Raw genomic sequence first — 15,115 nt, 5'->3', positions numbered from 1 at the left:
GGGGCCTGTGGGGCTGCTGGGAGTTTGGGGTGCGCTGGGGGTCAGGGCTGGGGACTGGGGGCTGCTGGGAGTTTGGGGTGCACTGGGGGTCAGGGCTGGGGACTGTGGGGCTGCTGGGAGTTTGGGGTGTGCTGGGGGCCGGGACTGGGGGCCTGTGGGGCTGCTGGGAGTTTGGGGTGTGCTGGGGGGTCAGGGCTGGGGGTTGGGGATGTTCGGGGGGCTCCATGTTCAGATCTGGCCCTGCGGGAGCTTTGGGGGCTGGCGCTGGGGAAAGTGGGGGACTGTCTGAAGTTGGCTGCTTGGGATGTGGGCGAGGCCCCGGGGAGCCAGGGGTTGGGCTGCCCCCCTGTCCCTGCAGCCTGGGGCCCTGCGTTTCCTCTGGAAAAGCTGCTCCCTGTTTCACCAGCTCCTCTCAGTCTGAGTCCCAGGGACCCTGCCCAGGCATCTGCAGGGCAGGACAGGCCCTGAAATCTGGCAGCTGGGAGGTTTGCAGCAGTTTCTAACCCTCCCTCCCCTGCTTCTTCCAGGAGGTACCACAAAAGCATCCGACCCCCCTGGGAAAAGAGAGAGAAGCAGCCAAAGCCGAGGAGCAGCGGCAAAGCGAGGAGCTGCTGGTAGGTGCCCAGAGTCCCCCGCCACTGAGGTTTGCCTGGCATATGAATGACCTGGTGAATGCAGGGCCCACCCTGCCAGCCTCAGCCAGGGACCCATCCCCGCTGGAGCCCAGGGAGCCTGCAGGGTCAGACACGGGGGTAACATGATGCCCTTAGGGCACAGGGTCAGTCTGTGTTAGCCCAGAGCCCCTGCCCACGGGCTGTCTGGATGTCACAGTGACCAGGGATCCTTTCTAGCTCCTGGGGGGGATGGGGAGGAAGGAGATGAAACGTGGGCTGCAGAGATGGAGGATTTGGCTCAGTGCAAGTTGATGAGGTTTCTGGGAGAAGTGTCCCTCCTGTAGGTGATGTACAGCTCACCCCGGCCCTGATCCCACCTCCCTTCCTGGGATAAATGAACTTCCCATCCCCCACCGCAAGAGATCTTGTGTTCTGGTAAATAACTCTGCCACCCGCCCCGAGGCGCATTTATGATTTTCCCCAGTTACTGAGCAGGTGAATTTCAGTGTTGATAAATGCAAAATAATGCACGTTGGAAAAGATAATACCAAATGGACATAAAATGATGGGGTCTAAATTAGCTGTTACCACTCAAGAAAGAGATTTTGGAGTCACTGTGGATAGTTCTCTGGAAACATCCATGCAATGTGCAGCAGCAGTCAAAAAAGCAAACAGAATGTGGGGAATCATTAGGAAAGGGATAGACAATAAAACAGAAAATATCCTATTGCCTGTATATACATCCATGGTATGTCCACACCTTGAATACTGCCTGCAGATCTGGTCACCCCATCTCAAAAAAACCAAAAAAAAACAACCATTGGAATTGGAAAAGGTTCAGAGAAGGCCAACAAAAATGATGAAGGGTGCGGAACAGCTTCCGTATGAGGAGAGATGAATAAGACTGAGGCTATGGCTACACGCCGCAGCTTTTAGCAACACGGCTGTGCCGCTACAGCCGTGCCGCTAACAGGCGCACAGAGTAGCTGCTGTTTGTTGGCAGGAGAGACGTGCCAGTGTAGACAAAGCCTGAGACTGTTCAGCTTGGACAAGAGACTACTTGGGGGGGAGGGGGGAGGATATGGTAGAGGTCTATAAAATCGTGACTTGTGTGGTGAAAGTAAATAAGGAAGTGTTATTTACTCCTCATAACACAAGAACTAGGGGTCACCCAGTGAAATGAATAGGCAGCAGGTTTAAAACAAACAAAAGGAAGTATTTCTTCACACAACACAGTCAACCTGTGGAACTCCTTGCCAGAGGATGTTGTGAAGGCCAAGACACTAACAGGGTTAAAAAAAGAACTAGAGAAGTGCATGGAGGACAGGTCCATTAGTGGCTATTAGCCAGGGTGGGCAGGGATGGTGTCTGTAGCCTCTGTTTGCCAGAAGCTGGGAATGGGTGGCAGGGGATGGATCACTTGATGATTCCCTGCTCTGTTCATTCTCTCTGGGGCACCTGGCACTGGCCGCTGTCAGAAGACAGGAGACTGGGCTAGATGGACCTTTGGTCTGACCCAGTCTGGCCGTTCTTATGTTCTATGTTCCCCTGTTACTGAGCCGCCCTCTCCCTGTTGCAGAAACAGACGGAAGCCGAGAGGCAGAAGATCGTCTGGGAGTGGCAGGAGCTGCGAGGGTTTCTGGAGGAGCAGGAGCAGCAGCTGCTGGCCCGGCTGGAGGAGCTAGAGAGAGCCATTGTCCAGAGAAGGGATGAGGGCGTCTGCAGCCTGTCCTGGGAGATTTCCCTGCTCAGCGAGAGGGGAGGAGAGAAGGGGCAGCAGCCGCTGAGCCAACCCCTGCAGGTCAGGCTGTCATTGCAAGGATCATACGCAGCGTTTGTATAGGTGCTTCTGAGCCCTGGACCCCAAAGCACTTTGCAGAGTGGGGTCAGGGGCATTATCCCTCTGGGACAAATGGGGAAAGGGAGGCAGAGGGAGGGGCAGAGCCCTGCCCAAGGTCACCCAGTGAGTCTGGCAGCGGCGCCACGGATGGGTCCTGGAAGTCCTGGATGCTGCAGCCCCAAGACCTTCTCTCCTGGAAATGTCTCTCTGCATTTGCTCTTGGAGGGTGAAATCCCCTCCCCCACCATGCTGAGGTCCCGAGCCAGGCCCAAGGCCCCTCACACTGCAGGTTAATGGGTTTAGTGGGGCCAGGGGCCTTCTGGGTCTCTCAGCACTGAGGGGAATTTGATTCTCAATGCAGAGAAATATCTTCTGCCTGGAAAGTGCCCGGGGAGAAGATTTTCAGAGTGGCGACCTGCCCGCAGGGATTGCTGGGGCTGCATAGGGGAAAGTCCCGGGGAGCAGCTGCTCTGGGAATGTAAACCTGAAATTCCCCTACTGCCCGAGGCCTCAGTGGTGACCCCTGCAGAGCAGGAGGCCTCCCCACCCAGGGACACTGCCCCTGACGGCCTCCTCTTTCTCCCCCTCTTTAGGGTGCTGGGAGCGCTGGGGGCAGGTAAGTCCTGGGCTCCATTTCGCTCCCCCTCATGGGCCGTTAGGTTTGATAACTGCGCTGAATAGGAAGCTGCCCCCTGCCCTGGGAGCATGTGATTCTGGCTCCCCTAGTGGCTGACTCAGGTAGGAGAACAGCCGGTTACTGTCTGATCGCTAAGGAGGTCACAGCAGGGCTGCTAGACCCAGGGCCGATGGGACAGACCAGGCCTGTCTCCTGGACTGACGTGGCTGCGTCATGTACTCAGAGGGTGCAGAATCTCAGCTTTCGCCTTTGTTAAAGTGAGTTGCCGGCCCTCAGCACCTCCCCAGTGTAAACGGAGACAGCGTTGCCTTGCTGGGGCTGCCAGCAGCCTGAAGCCGTAGCTCTGAGAGCGTGAACTCTCCTGTCCCCTGTTAATGTCATCGGGGCGTCAACTGAAATGGCAGCACTTTGATGTCAACATTGAACATTCCCTGGCTGATCACTCGAGCAGGTGGAATGGGGAGGGGGCAGGAGTGAAACCTTTGTGGGGTGGGAACAGGGGGTTGCTGTAGGGAGGGAAGAACAGAGGAGAGACACGACGACAAGGAAGCGAGAGAGAAATGGAGAAAGGAGGGTGGGAAAGGCAGGAAACACAGGGAAGAACAAGCAGGGCCCTACAGGGTGTCCGGGAGGGGGCTGTTTTCCTCTTGAGTGACACTGAGTGTGACAGACAAAGACTTGGCAAAATACTAAGAACTAAAATTTTATTTCCGATGCGAAGGGCAGGTTCTCCCCTTGTTCCTCGTACGTGGGTGTGCCATGGGGAGCAGTGGGTGTTCTGCTGTGAATGGAGCAGGGCACAGAGTCCTAACCTGATGCCCGGGCCACTGGCCGTAACGGACAGGGCAGTGTGGCCATCTCTGCGAATGAGCTGGACACCCCAGGGTTACTGCTTCAGTTGAATGGTTGGGGGGTTTTGGTGTTTAAGGGGCCAGGCTCATTCCCTGCTGGAGCCCTGAGCTCTGTCTGTGGCCACTGTCAGCATGTAGGACCTGCCCACTCTTTGGTCTGTCTCTCCTCCCTTCCACATGATCCCCGTGCTGGTGCCCCTTGTTACTGCAGTAACCCAGCGTATGGGGTGGGTCTGCCCCCCACAGAACCAGAGCGTCCCTGAGAAAGCTCCTGAACAATGTCTCCGTTCCCTGCTCTAGTGTCTCCCCACTTCCCGTCTCTCTGGGGAGCACAGGGCTGAGGTGACTCACCATGACAACGACCATCTCAGGCTGCAAAGCTCAGATCCAGGTTTCCTGGAGTTTGGGGGTTGCTGGGCTCAGGGTCTGGGGTTCAGGCCTATTTCTCACCCCTCCTTTCCCCAGCAGGGAGGATGGGACGTTTCGGAAGCCAGAGCCGTCATTTGCGGAGCTGGAGAAGAGACTCAGCGATTTCTCTCTGCAAAGTGCCGTGCTGCAGGAGGTGCTGCTGGGATTCAAAGGTGAGTTGGAGTCTGGGGGTGGCGTCTCCTCTGGTTAGAGCGACCCTCGCCCTGGGGAGGAGTCGGGGACTCTAGTGATGTCACTGATCCTGGGCTCCATCTCACAGCCCAGCTCAGCGAGTCGCCCTTCCCCATGGAGCAGCCCTGTGGGGCTAGCTCTGTCTGCAGCGGCTGCGTTATCGGCCTCTGATCTCTGTCACCATCTCGTAGTTAACAGCAGTTCCATTAATAAGCAATGGGGATTTCTCCATGAATGCGAGGGACTGAATCCTCACCTCTCCCATCTTCTCCTTCCCCTAGAGACGCTGCGACGGGGGCTGGGGATCGACACAGGTACGTGTCTGTCTCTGACTGGCCATGGGGAGATTTCAGACCAATAACCATGTTAACGACAGGGGATCGCAGCCTCCAGCACCTGGAAGCTGTGTAACAATGGGAAGTGATGTTACTTTGTTCTTGCACCACTATATTTTCAACTGATTGTTTCTTAAATATTTTAGCTCAACAATGTCACATAAGCATTTAAAGTGTTTTGCAGTTTTTTTAGTACTCATTTTTTTTACCTTTGCTTTCTTTAATTATTGCATTTTTAACTGACTACATTAATTTTAAGAATTTTTTTGCCCTTTTAATTGCAGTAATATTAATAGTGTTTTAATTAAGTTTGCGTAGTCTGATTTTAAAGCTTTTTTTTAAAAGACCACTAAGTTGTCTTTGACAACTTTTCCTATGTTTGAGTGCCTGCTTGATACTTTTTAAAAAAAAAATACAAAGGCTGAGTATAGTTAGTTTTTTAAAAAATATAGACTTTTTTTGTTGTGACTCTAAATTGGTAATGTAGTCACATTTTTAACTTATTATTATTTTAGTGCACTATTTACCTCTTGTGACACAGGTTGTAGCTGATTTTTACACTTTAAATAAATAAAACAGCTATTAGCATCTAATTTGGTTAAAACAGCAATTCTATCTATATCTATCTATCTATCCATCATATATATATATATATAATTTTTTTTTTTTGCATAACCTGCACTTCTTTAAGAATGCAATGTTTGTTTGGTTCTTTTAATTAACTTTTTGCTCTAAACTTTTTTTTATGCTTACATTATGCCTTAAATTAATTTATATTTCTTGGAATGATTTTATTCATTTAATATAGAATCTTAATTTTTTTTCTCCCCATACATTCCTAGCCATCCCAATGATGATTAATTTCTGGGAAACATCCTCAGCAGAATTATTTGAAGGTGTTGCAGCAGACAGTAAAGGCACCGAGGCAGTGGCTTGTGGGAAAGAGGGTAAGTTTCATTACTAATCCTGCTCTTAAAAAGAGGGGTCTTTTTAGAAAACTAGTTTAACTTACAAGCACTGAGAGACTTTAAGAAAGTCACTAATCACGGGAGCAATGGGTCTCTTTGGAACATATTTTAACTGACAAGCCCTTAGAGCCTTTCTGAGAAACAGGATAGAACTATGGTCAAAATGAAGTGCAAATTAATAAATGTGCATCATGAGAAGAGGAAGGAGCACAAATTAAAATATAATGAAAACAAAGCCTCTCAGGGTACGTCTACACTACGGGACTATTCCGAATTTGCATAAACCGGTTTTGTAAAACAGATTTTATAAAATCGAGTGTGCGTGGCCACACTAAACACATTAAATCGGTGGTGTGCGTCCACGGTCCGAGGCTAGCGTCGATTTCTGGAGCATTGCACTGTGGGTAGCTACTCCGTAGCTATCCCATAGTTCCCGCAGCCTCCCCCGCCCCTTGGCATTTCCGGGTTGAGATCCCAGTGCCTGATGGGGCAAAAATCATTTTCGCGGGTGGTTCTGGGTACAGCCTCACCCCTCCCTCCCTCCCTGACAGCGGCAGACAACCGTTTCGCGCCCTTTTTGCTTGGTGAACCGTGCAGACGCCATAGCACAGCAAGCATGGACCCTGCTCAGCTCCATACCGCAATCGTGGATGTTTTAAACACCTCGCGCACTCTCGTGCAGTATATGCTGAACCAGGACCTTGAACCGAGGCGAGTAAGAGGCGGATCACGGCAGCGGCGATGACAGTGATGAGGACGTGGACACAGAATTATCTCAAACCGCGGGCCCCGGCGCTTTGGAGATCCTGATGGTAATGGGGCAGATTCTATCCATTGAACGCCGATTTTGGGCCCGGAAACAAGCACTGACTGGTGGAACCGCATTGTGTTGCAGGTGTGGGACGATTCCCAGTGGCTGCGAAACTTTCGCATGCGTAAGGGCACTTTCATGGAACTTTGTGACTTGCTTGCCCCTGCCCTGAAACGCCATAATACCAAGATGAGCAGCCCTCACAGTAGAGAAGCGAGTGGCGATAGCCCTGTGGAAGCTTGCAATGCCAGACAGCTACCGGTCAGTCGGGAATCAATTTGGAGTTGGAAAATCTACTGTGGGGGCTGCTGTGATGCAAGTAGCCAAAGCAATCACTAAGCTGCTGCTACAAAGGTTGTGACTCTGGGAAGCGTGCAGGCCATAGTGGATGGCTTTGCTGCAATGGGATTCCCTAACTGTGGGGGGGCGATAGATGGAACCCATATCCCTATCTTGGCACCGCAGCACCAGGGCACCCAGTACGTAAACCGGAAGGGGTACTTTTCAATGGTGCTGCAAGCACTGGTGGATCACAAGGGACGTTTCACAAACATCCACATGGGATGGCCAGGGAGGGTTCATGACGCTCGCGTATTCAGAAGCACTACTCTGTTTAAACGGCTGCAGCAAGGGACTTACTTCCCAGACCAGAAAATAACAGTTGGGGATGTTGAAATGCCTGTCGTTATCCTGGGGGACCCAGCCTACCCCTTGATGCCATGGCTCATGAAGCCATACACAGGCAGCCTGGACAGTGGTCAGGATCTGTTCAATTACAGGCTGAGCAAGTGCAGAATGGTGGTGGAATGTGCATTTGGCCGTTTAAAGGCACGCTGGCGCACATTACTGACTCGCTCAGACCTCAGCCAAACCAATGTCCCCTATGTTATTGCTGCTTGCTGTATTCTCCATAATCTCTGTGAGAGTAAGGGGGAGACCTTTATGGCGGGGTGGGAGGCTGAGGCAAATCACCTGGCCGCTGATTACGCGCAGCCAGACACCAGGGAGATTAGAAGAGCACACCAGGAAGCGGTGCGCATCAGAGAAGCTTTGAAAACGAGCTTCATCAATGGCCAGGGTACAGTGTGACTGCTGTGTTTGTTGATGAACACCCAACCCCCTTGATTGACTCAGTCCCTGTAAGCAACTCCCCCTCCCCCTTCGAGTACAGCTTACTTATGCAAATAAAGTCACTTATATTTAAAAAGCATGAATTCTTTATTGATTCATTATAAAAAGAGGGAGAGAAGTAAGGGTGTGCTTTGGGAGGAGGAAAGGAGGGATGGAGAAGGCCATTAAAAAAAAATTCAGAGTAACGGCATCCTTCTGGTTGGGCTGTCCACGGGGTGGAGTGGGCGGGTGCAGGAGCCTCCCCCCACGCGTTCTTACACGTCTGGGTGAGGAGGCTAAGGAACATGGTGAGGGGGGAGGGTGGTTATACAGGGGCTGCAGCGGCACTCTGTGATCCTGCTGCCATTCCTGAAGCTCCACCAGACGCCGGAGCATGTCAGTTTGATCACGCAGCAGCCCCAGAGTTGCATCCCGCCACCGCTGATCTTCCTGCCGCCACCGCTGATTTTCCTGCTGGTCTTCCTGTCGCCACCTCTCATCTCGGTTGTCCCTCCTGTCCTCACGTTCACTGGCCTCTTTCCTGTAATTTGAAACCACGTCCTTCCACTCATTCAGATGAGCTCTTTCATTGCGTGTAACTTCCATAATATCTGAGAACATCTCATCTCGCGTCTTCTTTTTCCTCCGCCTTATCTGTGCTAGCCTTTGGGATGGAGGAGGGACGCTTGAAAAATTTGCAGCTGCATGAGGAGATAAATATTTAGAAAGATACATTTTACAGAACAATGGTTATACTCTTTCACAGTGAAAAGCACTATTCACCTTACATAGCACATGTGATTTCCCTACAAGGTCGCATTTTTCATCTTAATAGTGACTGCTTGCATCTCTGGGGTTACAGATCTCACAGACACAGGTCCAGGCATCAGGATTCAGCTTGCATGCGGCCATGGTAAGCCACTGTCTCAGTGATTTACCCCTCCCCCCCCAACGCATGGCTAATACCACGCTAGCTCCTGCTAATCAACAACCTTCCCCCTCCTCCCCACCCACTGCTTGTCCGGTAGCTTGGGAAGATCGCCTCGCCGGTGACCAAACAGAAAAGATCATCGGCATTTCACCCCTCCTCCCCGCCGCTACGTGCAGGAAAGTGTTTTTAAGCTGCTGCATTCCACGAACCCAGTAGAAAAATGGCCACCCCCCTTACTTAAATTCCTGATTTTTAACCAGGTTATCCTGAACGATATCACTTTGCTGAGGATAACAGAACAAGATAAAGAGCGGATGCTTCTTGAATGCCAGCAGTCCCTGGGACCATACGCTGCGATGCTTTGCCACGCAATGATACCTGATTACTTGCTACATGCATGGCATGGTAAAGTGTCCTACCACGGTGGGCAGAACAAGGATGCCTTGCCCAGAAACCTTCTGCAAAGGCTTCTGGAGTACCTACAGGAGCGCTTCATCGAGATGTCCCTGGAGGATTTCCTCTCAATCCCCGGACATGTTAACAAACTTTTCTAAGTAACTATACTGTCTGCGAATGCATCCCAAGTCCTCAGGGCAAATCAATCATTAAAAAAGGCTTGCTTAAAAAACACTGTTTGCTATTTGCAAAGGTACACTCACCAGAGCTCCCTTCCAGGGCATCATTCTCTGCAATAGTTGCTTGTGAGGGCTGGGAGCAGGGTAATTCCGTCAGGGTGATAAAAAGCTCCTGGCTGCTGGGGGTCACGGAGTGCTGTGTGCTCTCTGCGAGGTCTTCCTCTTCTTCTTCCTCTTCATCTTCCCGTCTGCATAATCCTCAGACATGGCAGAGATTACAACCCCACCTCGGAATCCACAGTCAGGGTGGGGTACTTGTCAGCAGCCCCTAAAATTGCATGCAGCTCATCATAGAAGCGGCATGTTTTTCGACCTGCCCGGACCTTCCATTTGCTTCTTTGGTTTTCTGGTAGGCTTGTCTGAGCTCCTTAACTTTCACTCTGCACTGCACGGAGTCCCTGCTGTGGCCTTTAGCAGTCATAGCCTTAGAAATTCTTTCAAATACTTTTTCATTTCGTCTTTTGGAACGCAGTTCTGTTAGCACTGAATCCTCTCCCCATATAGCGATCAGATCCAGTACCTCCCGAGCGGTCCATGCTGGGGCTCTTTTTCGATTCTCAGGAGACAGCATTGTTAACTGTGCTGATGAGCTGTGCGTGGTCACCTGTGATGATGAGCTCTCCACGCTGTCGAAGCAGGAAATGAATTTCAAAAGTTCGCGGGGCTTTTCCTGTCTACCTGGCCAGTGCATCCGAGTTGAGAATGCTGTCCAGAGCGGTCAGTGGTGCACTGTGGGATAGCTCCCGGAGGCCAATACCGTCGATTGCGGCCACACTAACCCTATTCCGATATGTTAATACCGATATTAGCGCTACTCCTCTCGTCGGGCAGGAGTACAGAAACCGATTTAAAGAGCCATTAAAATCGATATAAGGTGCCTCCTAGTGTGGACGGTTGTGGCGTTAAATCGGTTTTACACTCGTAAAACCGATTTAAACGCCTAGTGTAGACCAGGCCTTAGCTGATTAAAGCACCTGCTTGGTAAACAAGAGATTGTGGGTTCAACTCCCAGTGGTACCTTGAGGAGTGGCTTTTGGGGCACCTGGTATTGGCTACTGTCAAAAAAGAAGATTCAGAGCTAGATGGACCTATGGTTTAAATTACACTTGCAGGCACTGATAATAGAGTTACTGAAAGTTTGGGTGTTAAGAGCTGATAGGTCAGTGATCCAGTCCCCTCAATGTGGTTTTACCATTTCCACTTGCTAAACTCCCTCCCAACCTCTATAAAATTACAGTGCAGACATATGGGCTTGAGCCCAACCTCTGAGGCCCCATGAGGGTTTCTGAACCCAGGCTTCAGTGTGAACACAAATATCTGCACCACAGTTTTTAGCCCCTCAGCTTTACGTCCAGGAGCCCAAGTCAGATGACCCAGGCCAGCCCTGCTGCCATCTTTATCCCAGGAGAGATGGACTCTAAGGGTACGTCTCCATTGCAGTGTCAGCCCAGGTGTGGCACGCTGTGCTCAAAGCAGCACCTGGAAGCCCCATATTCACCACTCTCATATAATGATGACATGGTTTGTACAAAGTCTGCCTGGTGAGGTGTCATTTAAAAAGTCTTGATCTGTTGAACATTAATATCAGGTTGGATTGTGTGTGCTCGCATTGGTTGGGAAGTTATGAAGTTTTGCTCTGTGTGTGTTACTGAGATATGTTACGAGGTTAGGAAATGCCCCCACCAGCCTTTCAGATTTGACAATGGAGGAGCCAGACTCGCTGCTGGCCCACTGAGGGGATCCACAGTCCCAAGGACTATCCCAGGAACCATGTACAATGCAGGCTTCTCCGAGATAGCGCAGAGACAATGGACACTGCTTGACTCACATCGTAGCAAAGGAGCTTCCTAGCAAGTTGGAAGAAACTATGAAAGAGGGGAAGAGACATTATGAATTGGCCTCTCTCCCCAACAACTCAGCAGCTTGAAACACATCTGGAGGACAAAGACTGAACTGAACTGACTCAGAAACAGAAGAGAATAATAACAATAATACTTTCAAACTGAAGTCCCCAACAAGACTAGTATTGGTTTTTCAGCAGAAAATTTTCAGCTTGGGGAATTTTGTTTTCTCAGTCAGACCTTGCCAAGGGAAGCAGAGAGAAAATGTTTGAGTTGCCTCCTTCAGAACAGCTTGGCCTAGACACTAGCTCTGGTTCACTGCTCTGGCCTTGCTCGGGTTGAGGGTATTTTAATAATTTAGGCAGGTCCCAGGGTGTTTGGGGGAGATGATGAGGATGTTCCCTTTTGAGATAAAAACTAAGAAATACAGTACTAGAAAATTTTTTTTTAAAGAAATCTGGGATTTACACCTTTTATTTAAAGCAAGAGAGTTCTGAGTTTCTGTTTGCAAGAAGCAACATTGTTTCATCTATCACTGTACCAAAGGGGGAGATGGTTGCCTACAAATGAGGGGTGAAGACTAAATGCATCCAATGAGAATGGGATTTGAACCCATGCACGCAGAGCACAATGGGTCAACAGCCCATCACCTTAACCACTCAGCCACCTCATCTGAGCTGTCAAACAGGAGACAGGAGGAGAAATCTAAGGCCAGCAGAGCTAGGGACACTAAGGAGTTTTTAAATACTAAGCAGAAGCAGAGGCTGAATCAGCTCCCCTCTCACATCTAGTGAGGAGCTGGGGGAAAGACTTCAGGAACAGACCGTGTTTGCACAGACACACCTACTCTGCCTAGATATGCAGCATGATAAGGCCACTTCCCCAAAATGACCAGTTTTGGCTGGTGGTGGGTTACAAATCACTTTAGGATTGAATGGAATGAAATGTTATTATCCTTCCTGCATGAGTGAAGGGCAGCAGAACATACCTAGTCCATATTGATGGATGGGTGAGGAATAGCTTTTATAGGACTTTGTAGAAGTGATTGAGAACATCACCCTAAACCAGTGGTCCCCAAACATTTCACACTGTGCCCTCTTAGCCATGGCTGTGGCCCCTCGAAAGCCACGGTCGAGAACCGGGGCTGGGAATGGAGCTGTTGCTTGCTGGGGAGAGGGGTGCAGACAGGGGTAAGGGGGTCGAGGTCGAGCTGGGAGCCAGAGCCCCAGGCTGAGGGTGGGGTTGGGGAAGAACTGGGGCAGAGTGGGGCTGAGTGCTGCTCCCTCCATGGGGGCTGGCTCAGGCCCTGAGGTGCCCCCATGAATGTTCCTCTGTGTCCCCCTAGGAGTCATGCCCCACATTGTGGGGACCACTGAACCCTACTCGCTAAGCAGGGGCTAGTGATGCCAAAGCCCAGGGAAAGGGAGAACAAGTGCGGGGCCCCCAGCACTGGAGCCATGTGAAGGGGCTGCAGGAGAGGGGCAATGGCTGGTGGCACTGGGAGTTAAGGACAAAGGGGGCACAGGAGGGGGCAGGAGTTAGGGGTGAAGGAGGCGCAAGGGTTGGGAGTGCAGGAGCTAGTGGTAAAGGGGGAGTGGGGATCATCCAGGGGCAATGGGGAAGTGCCAAAGTACAAGCTTTGCCCAGGGCACCATTTTCCCTAATGCTGGTCTGAGCAAAAAATTGGAAATGACCCTTCAGTGAGACCAGAACCATAGTGTAGAAAAACCCTTTTGTTAAGTGGTGGTGGCTGAGGGCTTAGGGAGATGGGTTAGAAAGCAATGGACATCTTTTTGTGGAGGTTTGATTCTTGCCTGCTAGGCAAGGCTGGTGTGTGATGTCTCCATGGCTGTACTTTCAGTGTCTGATCTGCCACAGGGAGCCAAGTCTAGACATATTCAGAGGCTCTATGCCAGGGTTTCTCAAACTTCCTTTCACTGTAACCCCCTTCTGCAAAAAAAAAAAACTTACTCCATGGCCCTCGAAAGAGGGACCAAGCCCCTCCCCACTGAGCAGAGGCAGGGGAGACAAAGCCTGAGCCCTGCCCCAGTTAGGGGAGGGCAAAACCAGAGCTTGAGGGATTCAGCCCTGGGTGGTGGGGCTCAGACTTTTGACTTCAGCCCCAGGCCCCAACAAGTCTAATGCCAGCCCTGGTGACCCCATTAAAACAGGATTATGACCCACTTGCACTTTGGGGTCCTGACTCACAGTTTGAGAACCACTGCTCTATGCTGATGGGAGAGAGTTTTCCTGTGGGTGTAGTTAATCCACTTCCCAAGAAATGGCAGCTATGTCAGTGGGAGAAGCTATATCGGTGGGGCTGCAAGCTGTGGTGTTTGCCACATTTAAGAAGTTTAGTCAAACCCCATTTTTAAAACCACCTGTGGTCTGGGAATGGCAAAGGAGCTCGATGAAGCAGGGTTTGTCCTTCATAGTCCTGGAAATCACGATTCCATACTCTTGTTGTCATGGGGGTATAGTTCAGTGGTAGAGTGCTTAACTACCAATGAAGTAGTCTTTGGTTCAAACCCCTGTGTTCTCTTATAACCTTTTTTCTTTTTTTTTTAAAAAAAGGAAAACATTTTCATTTCCATTCTCCATTATGTTCAGGAGCTCCACTATACGGGGGTGCTTGATATGAATGTAAACACTCAACATTTCGCTGTTCAAATGCATAAAAACCTAGCCAACCTGTCCATCAGCTGAAATCAGTTCCAATCCTCTAAGCGTCTAGTTTATATTTTCATCAATTAAACAAAGGTATCATATGAATGTATATTTGCAGATCCCTCTTCTCCAGGAGCTATGCTGTGCAGAAGAACAAGCTACAATTCAGGAGTCTGATGACCAAAGAACCACCAAATGTTCTGAGGGCTGGAGAAAAATGCCTTCTAGGGAGCTATTGAATGAGCTCAACCTGTTTAGCTTATCAAAAGAAGATTGAAAGGTGAATTCATTGAAGTGTTGAAGGGCCTTAATGGAGAGAAAAGACTGGGTATGAAAGGGCTCTTTAATCTAGCAGAGAAAGGCATAACAAGACCCAGTGGCTGGAAGGTGAAAATAGACAAATTCATATTACAAATAAGACACAAATATTCAACAGCAAGGATGATTCACCACAGGAACAAGCTACCAAGGAAAGTGGTGGATTCACCATCTCCTGATGTCACTTAATGAAGACTAGATGCCTTTCTGGACTGTGTTTGCTCCAAAAATAGCTCTTGTGTCATACAGGAGGCCTGTGATATGCAGGGGGTCAGATTAGATGCTCTAATGGTCTCTTCTGGCCATAAAGTTGACTAATTTCTGAAAAATGGAGTATAGCATTGGGAGCAGCGTCTGATGTTTTCCTGTCTAGCCGGCTTGCTGCCTAGAACGAACGCTCCTTGAGTGGGGTGATCCACAGGGAGTAGCTCAAACCTCCAAAGTGCCTGGCCAGGGGCAGGACATTAGCACAGCAAGGGAGGGGTGTGGCAGTGACATCACAAAGGCTTTTGCAGGACCTCAGACTATTGGTCAAAGGTGGTGGGGAGGTGGTGACCTCACAGAGAGATGCTGACATCAGCCAGGCAGGACAGGGGCGAGGGGCCAGGGAAACCTCAGAGACCCCTGTGGCTTTGCTTCAGCAAGTCTCCTTCTCCAGGTCTCTCTTTGAGGACTGAGAGAGTATTCGGGTTCACGGACGTGAGCGCCAGGAGGAACCTCTTTCGAGTTTTCTCCTTCCCTTTTCCTGATTTTACTAGAAAACAGACGTCCCTGTTTAGAAGGTAAGAGCCTCCTCGAGGTTTGAAACCTGTTCAGTCTGATCCATCTGGTGACCGTTGAATTCTAGGCATGGAAAACACGAGCTTAAGGAGGCAGAATTTTATTCCGTACCTGGGATTTTGTCCCTTAAAATCACTGGGGACATTAGGGTTTGTTCTTTTTGTTTCACCTTTTCCT

The 15,115-nt window shown here is 50.2% G+C and overlaps 1 long non-coding RNA gene and 1 other non-coding gene across 2 annotated transcripts; one reads left to right on the top strand and one right to left on the bottom strand.

The window, feature by feature from the left end:
• Positions 1–4,503: 4,503 nt before the first annotated feature.
• On the top strand, positions 4,504–6,040 carry LOC120375472. Its single transcript, XR_005586566.1, has 3 exons — positions 4,504–4,523; positions 4,824–4,856; positions 5,720–6,040. It is a non-coding gene; the product is annotated as an uncharacterized LOC120375472 (long non-coding RNA).
• A 5,724-nt stretch (positions 6,041–11,764) lies between these two features.
• TRNAN-GUU lies at positions 11,765–11,846 on the bottom strand. The gene has a single exon. It is a non-coding gene; the product is annotated as a tRNA-Asn (tRNA).
• Between the last annotated feature and the right edge of the window lie 3,269 nt (positions 11,847–15,115).

Source organism: Mauremys reevesii, linkage group 12 (assembly GCF_016161935.1).
Source record: "Mauremys reevesii isolate NIE-2019 linkage group 12, ASM1616193v1, whole genome shotgun sequence".
NCBI classification, from domain to species: Eukaryota; Metazoa; Chordata; order Testudines; family Geoemydidae; genus Mauremys; species Mauremys reevesii.
The sequence above is the reverse complement of the archived record's forward strand: the minus strand, read 5'-3'. Positions and strand labels throughout refer to the sequence as shown.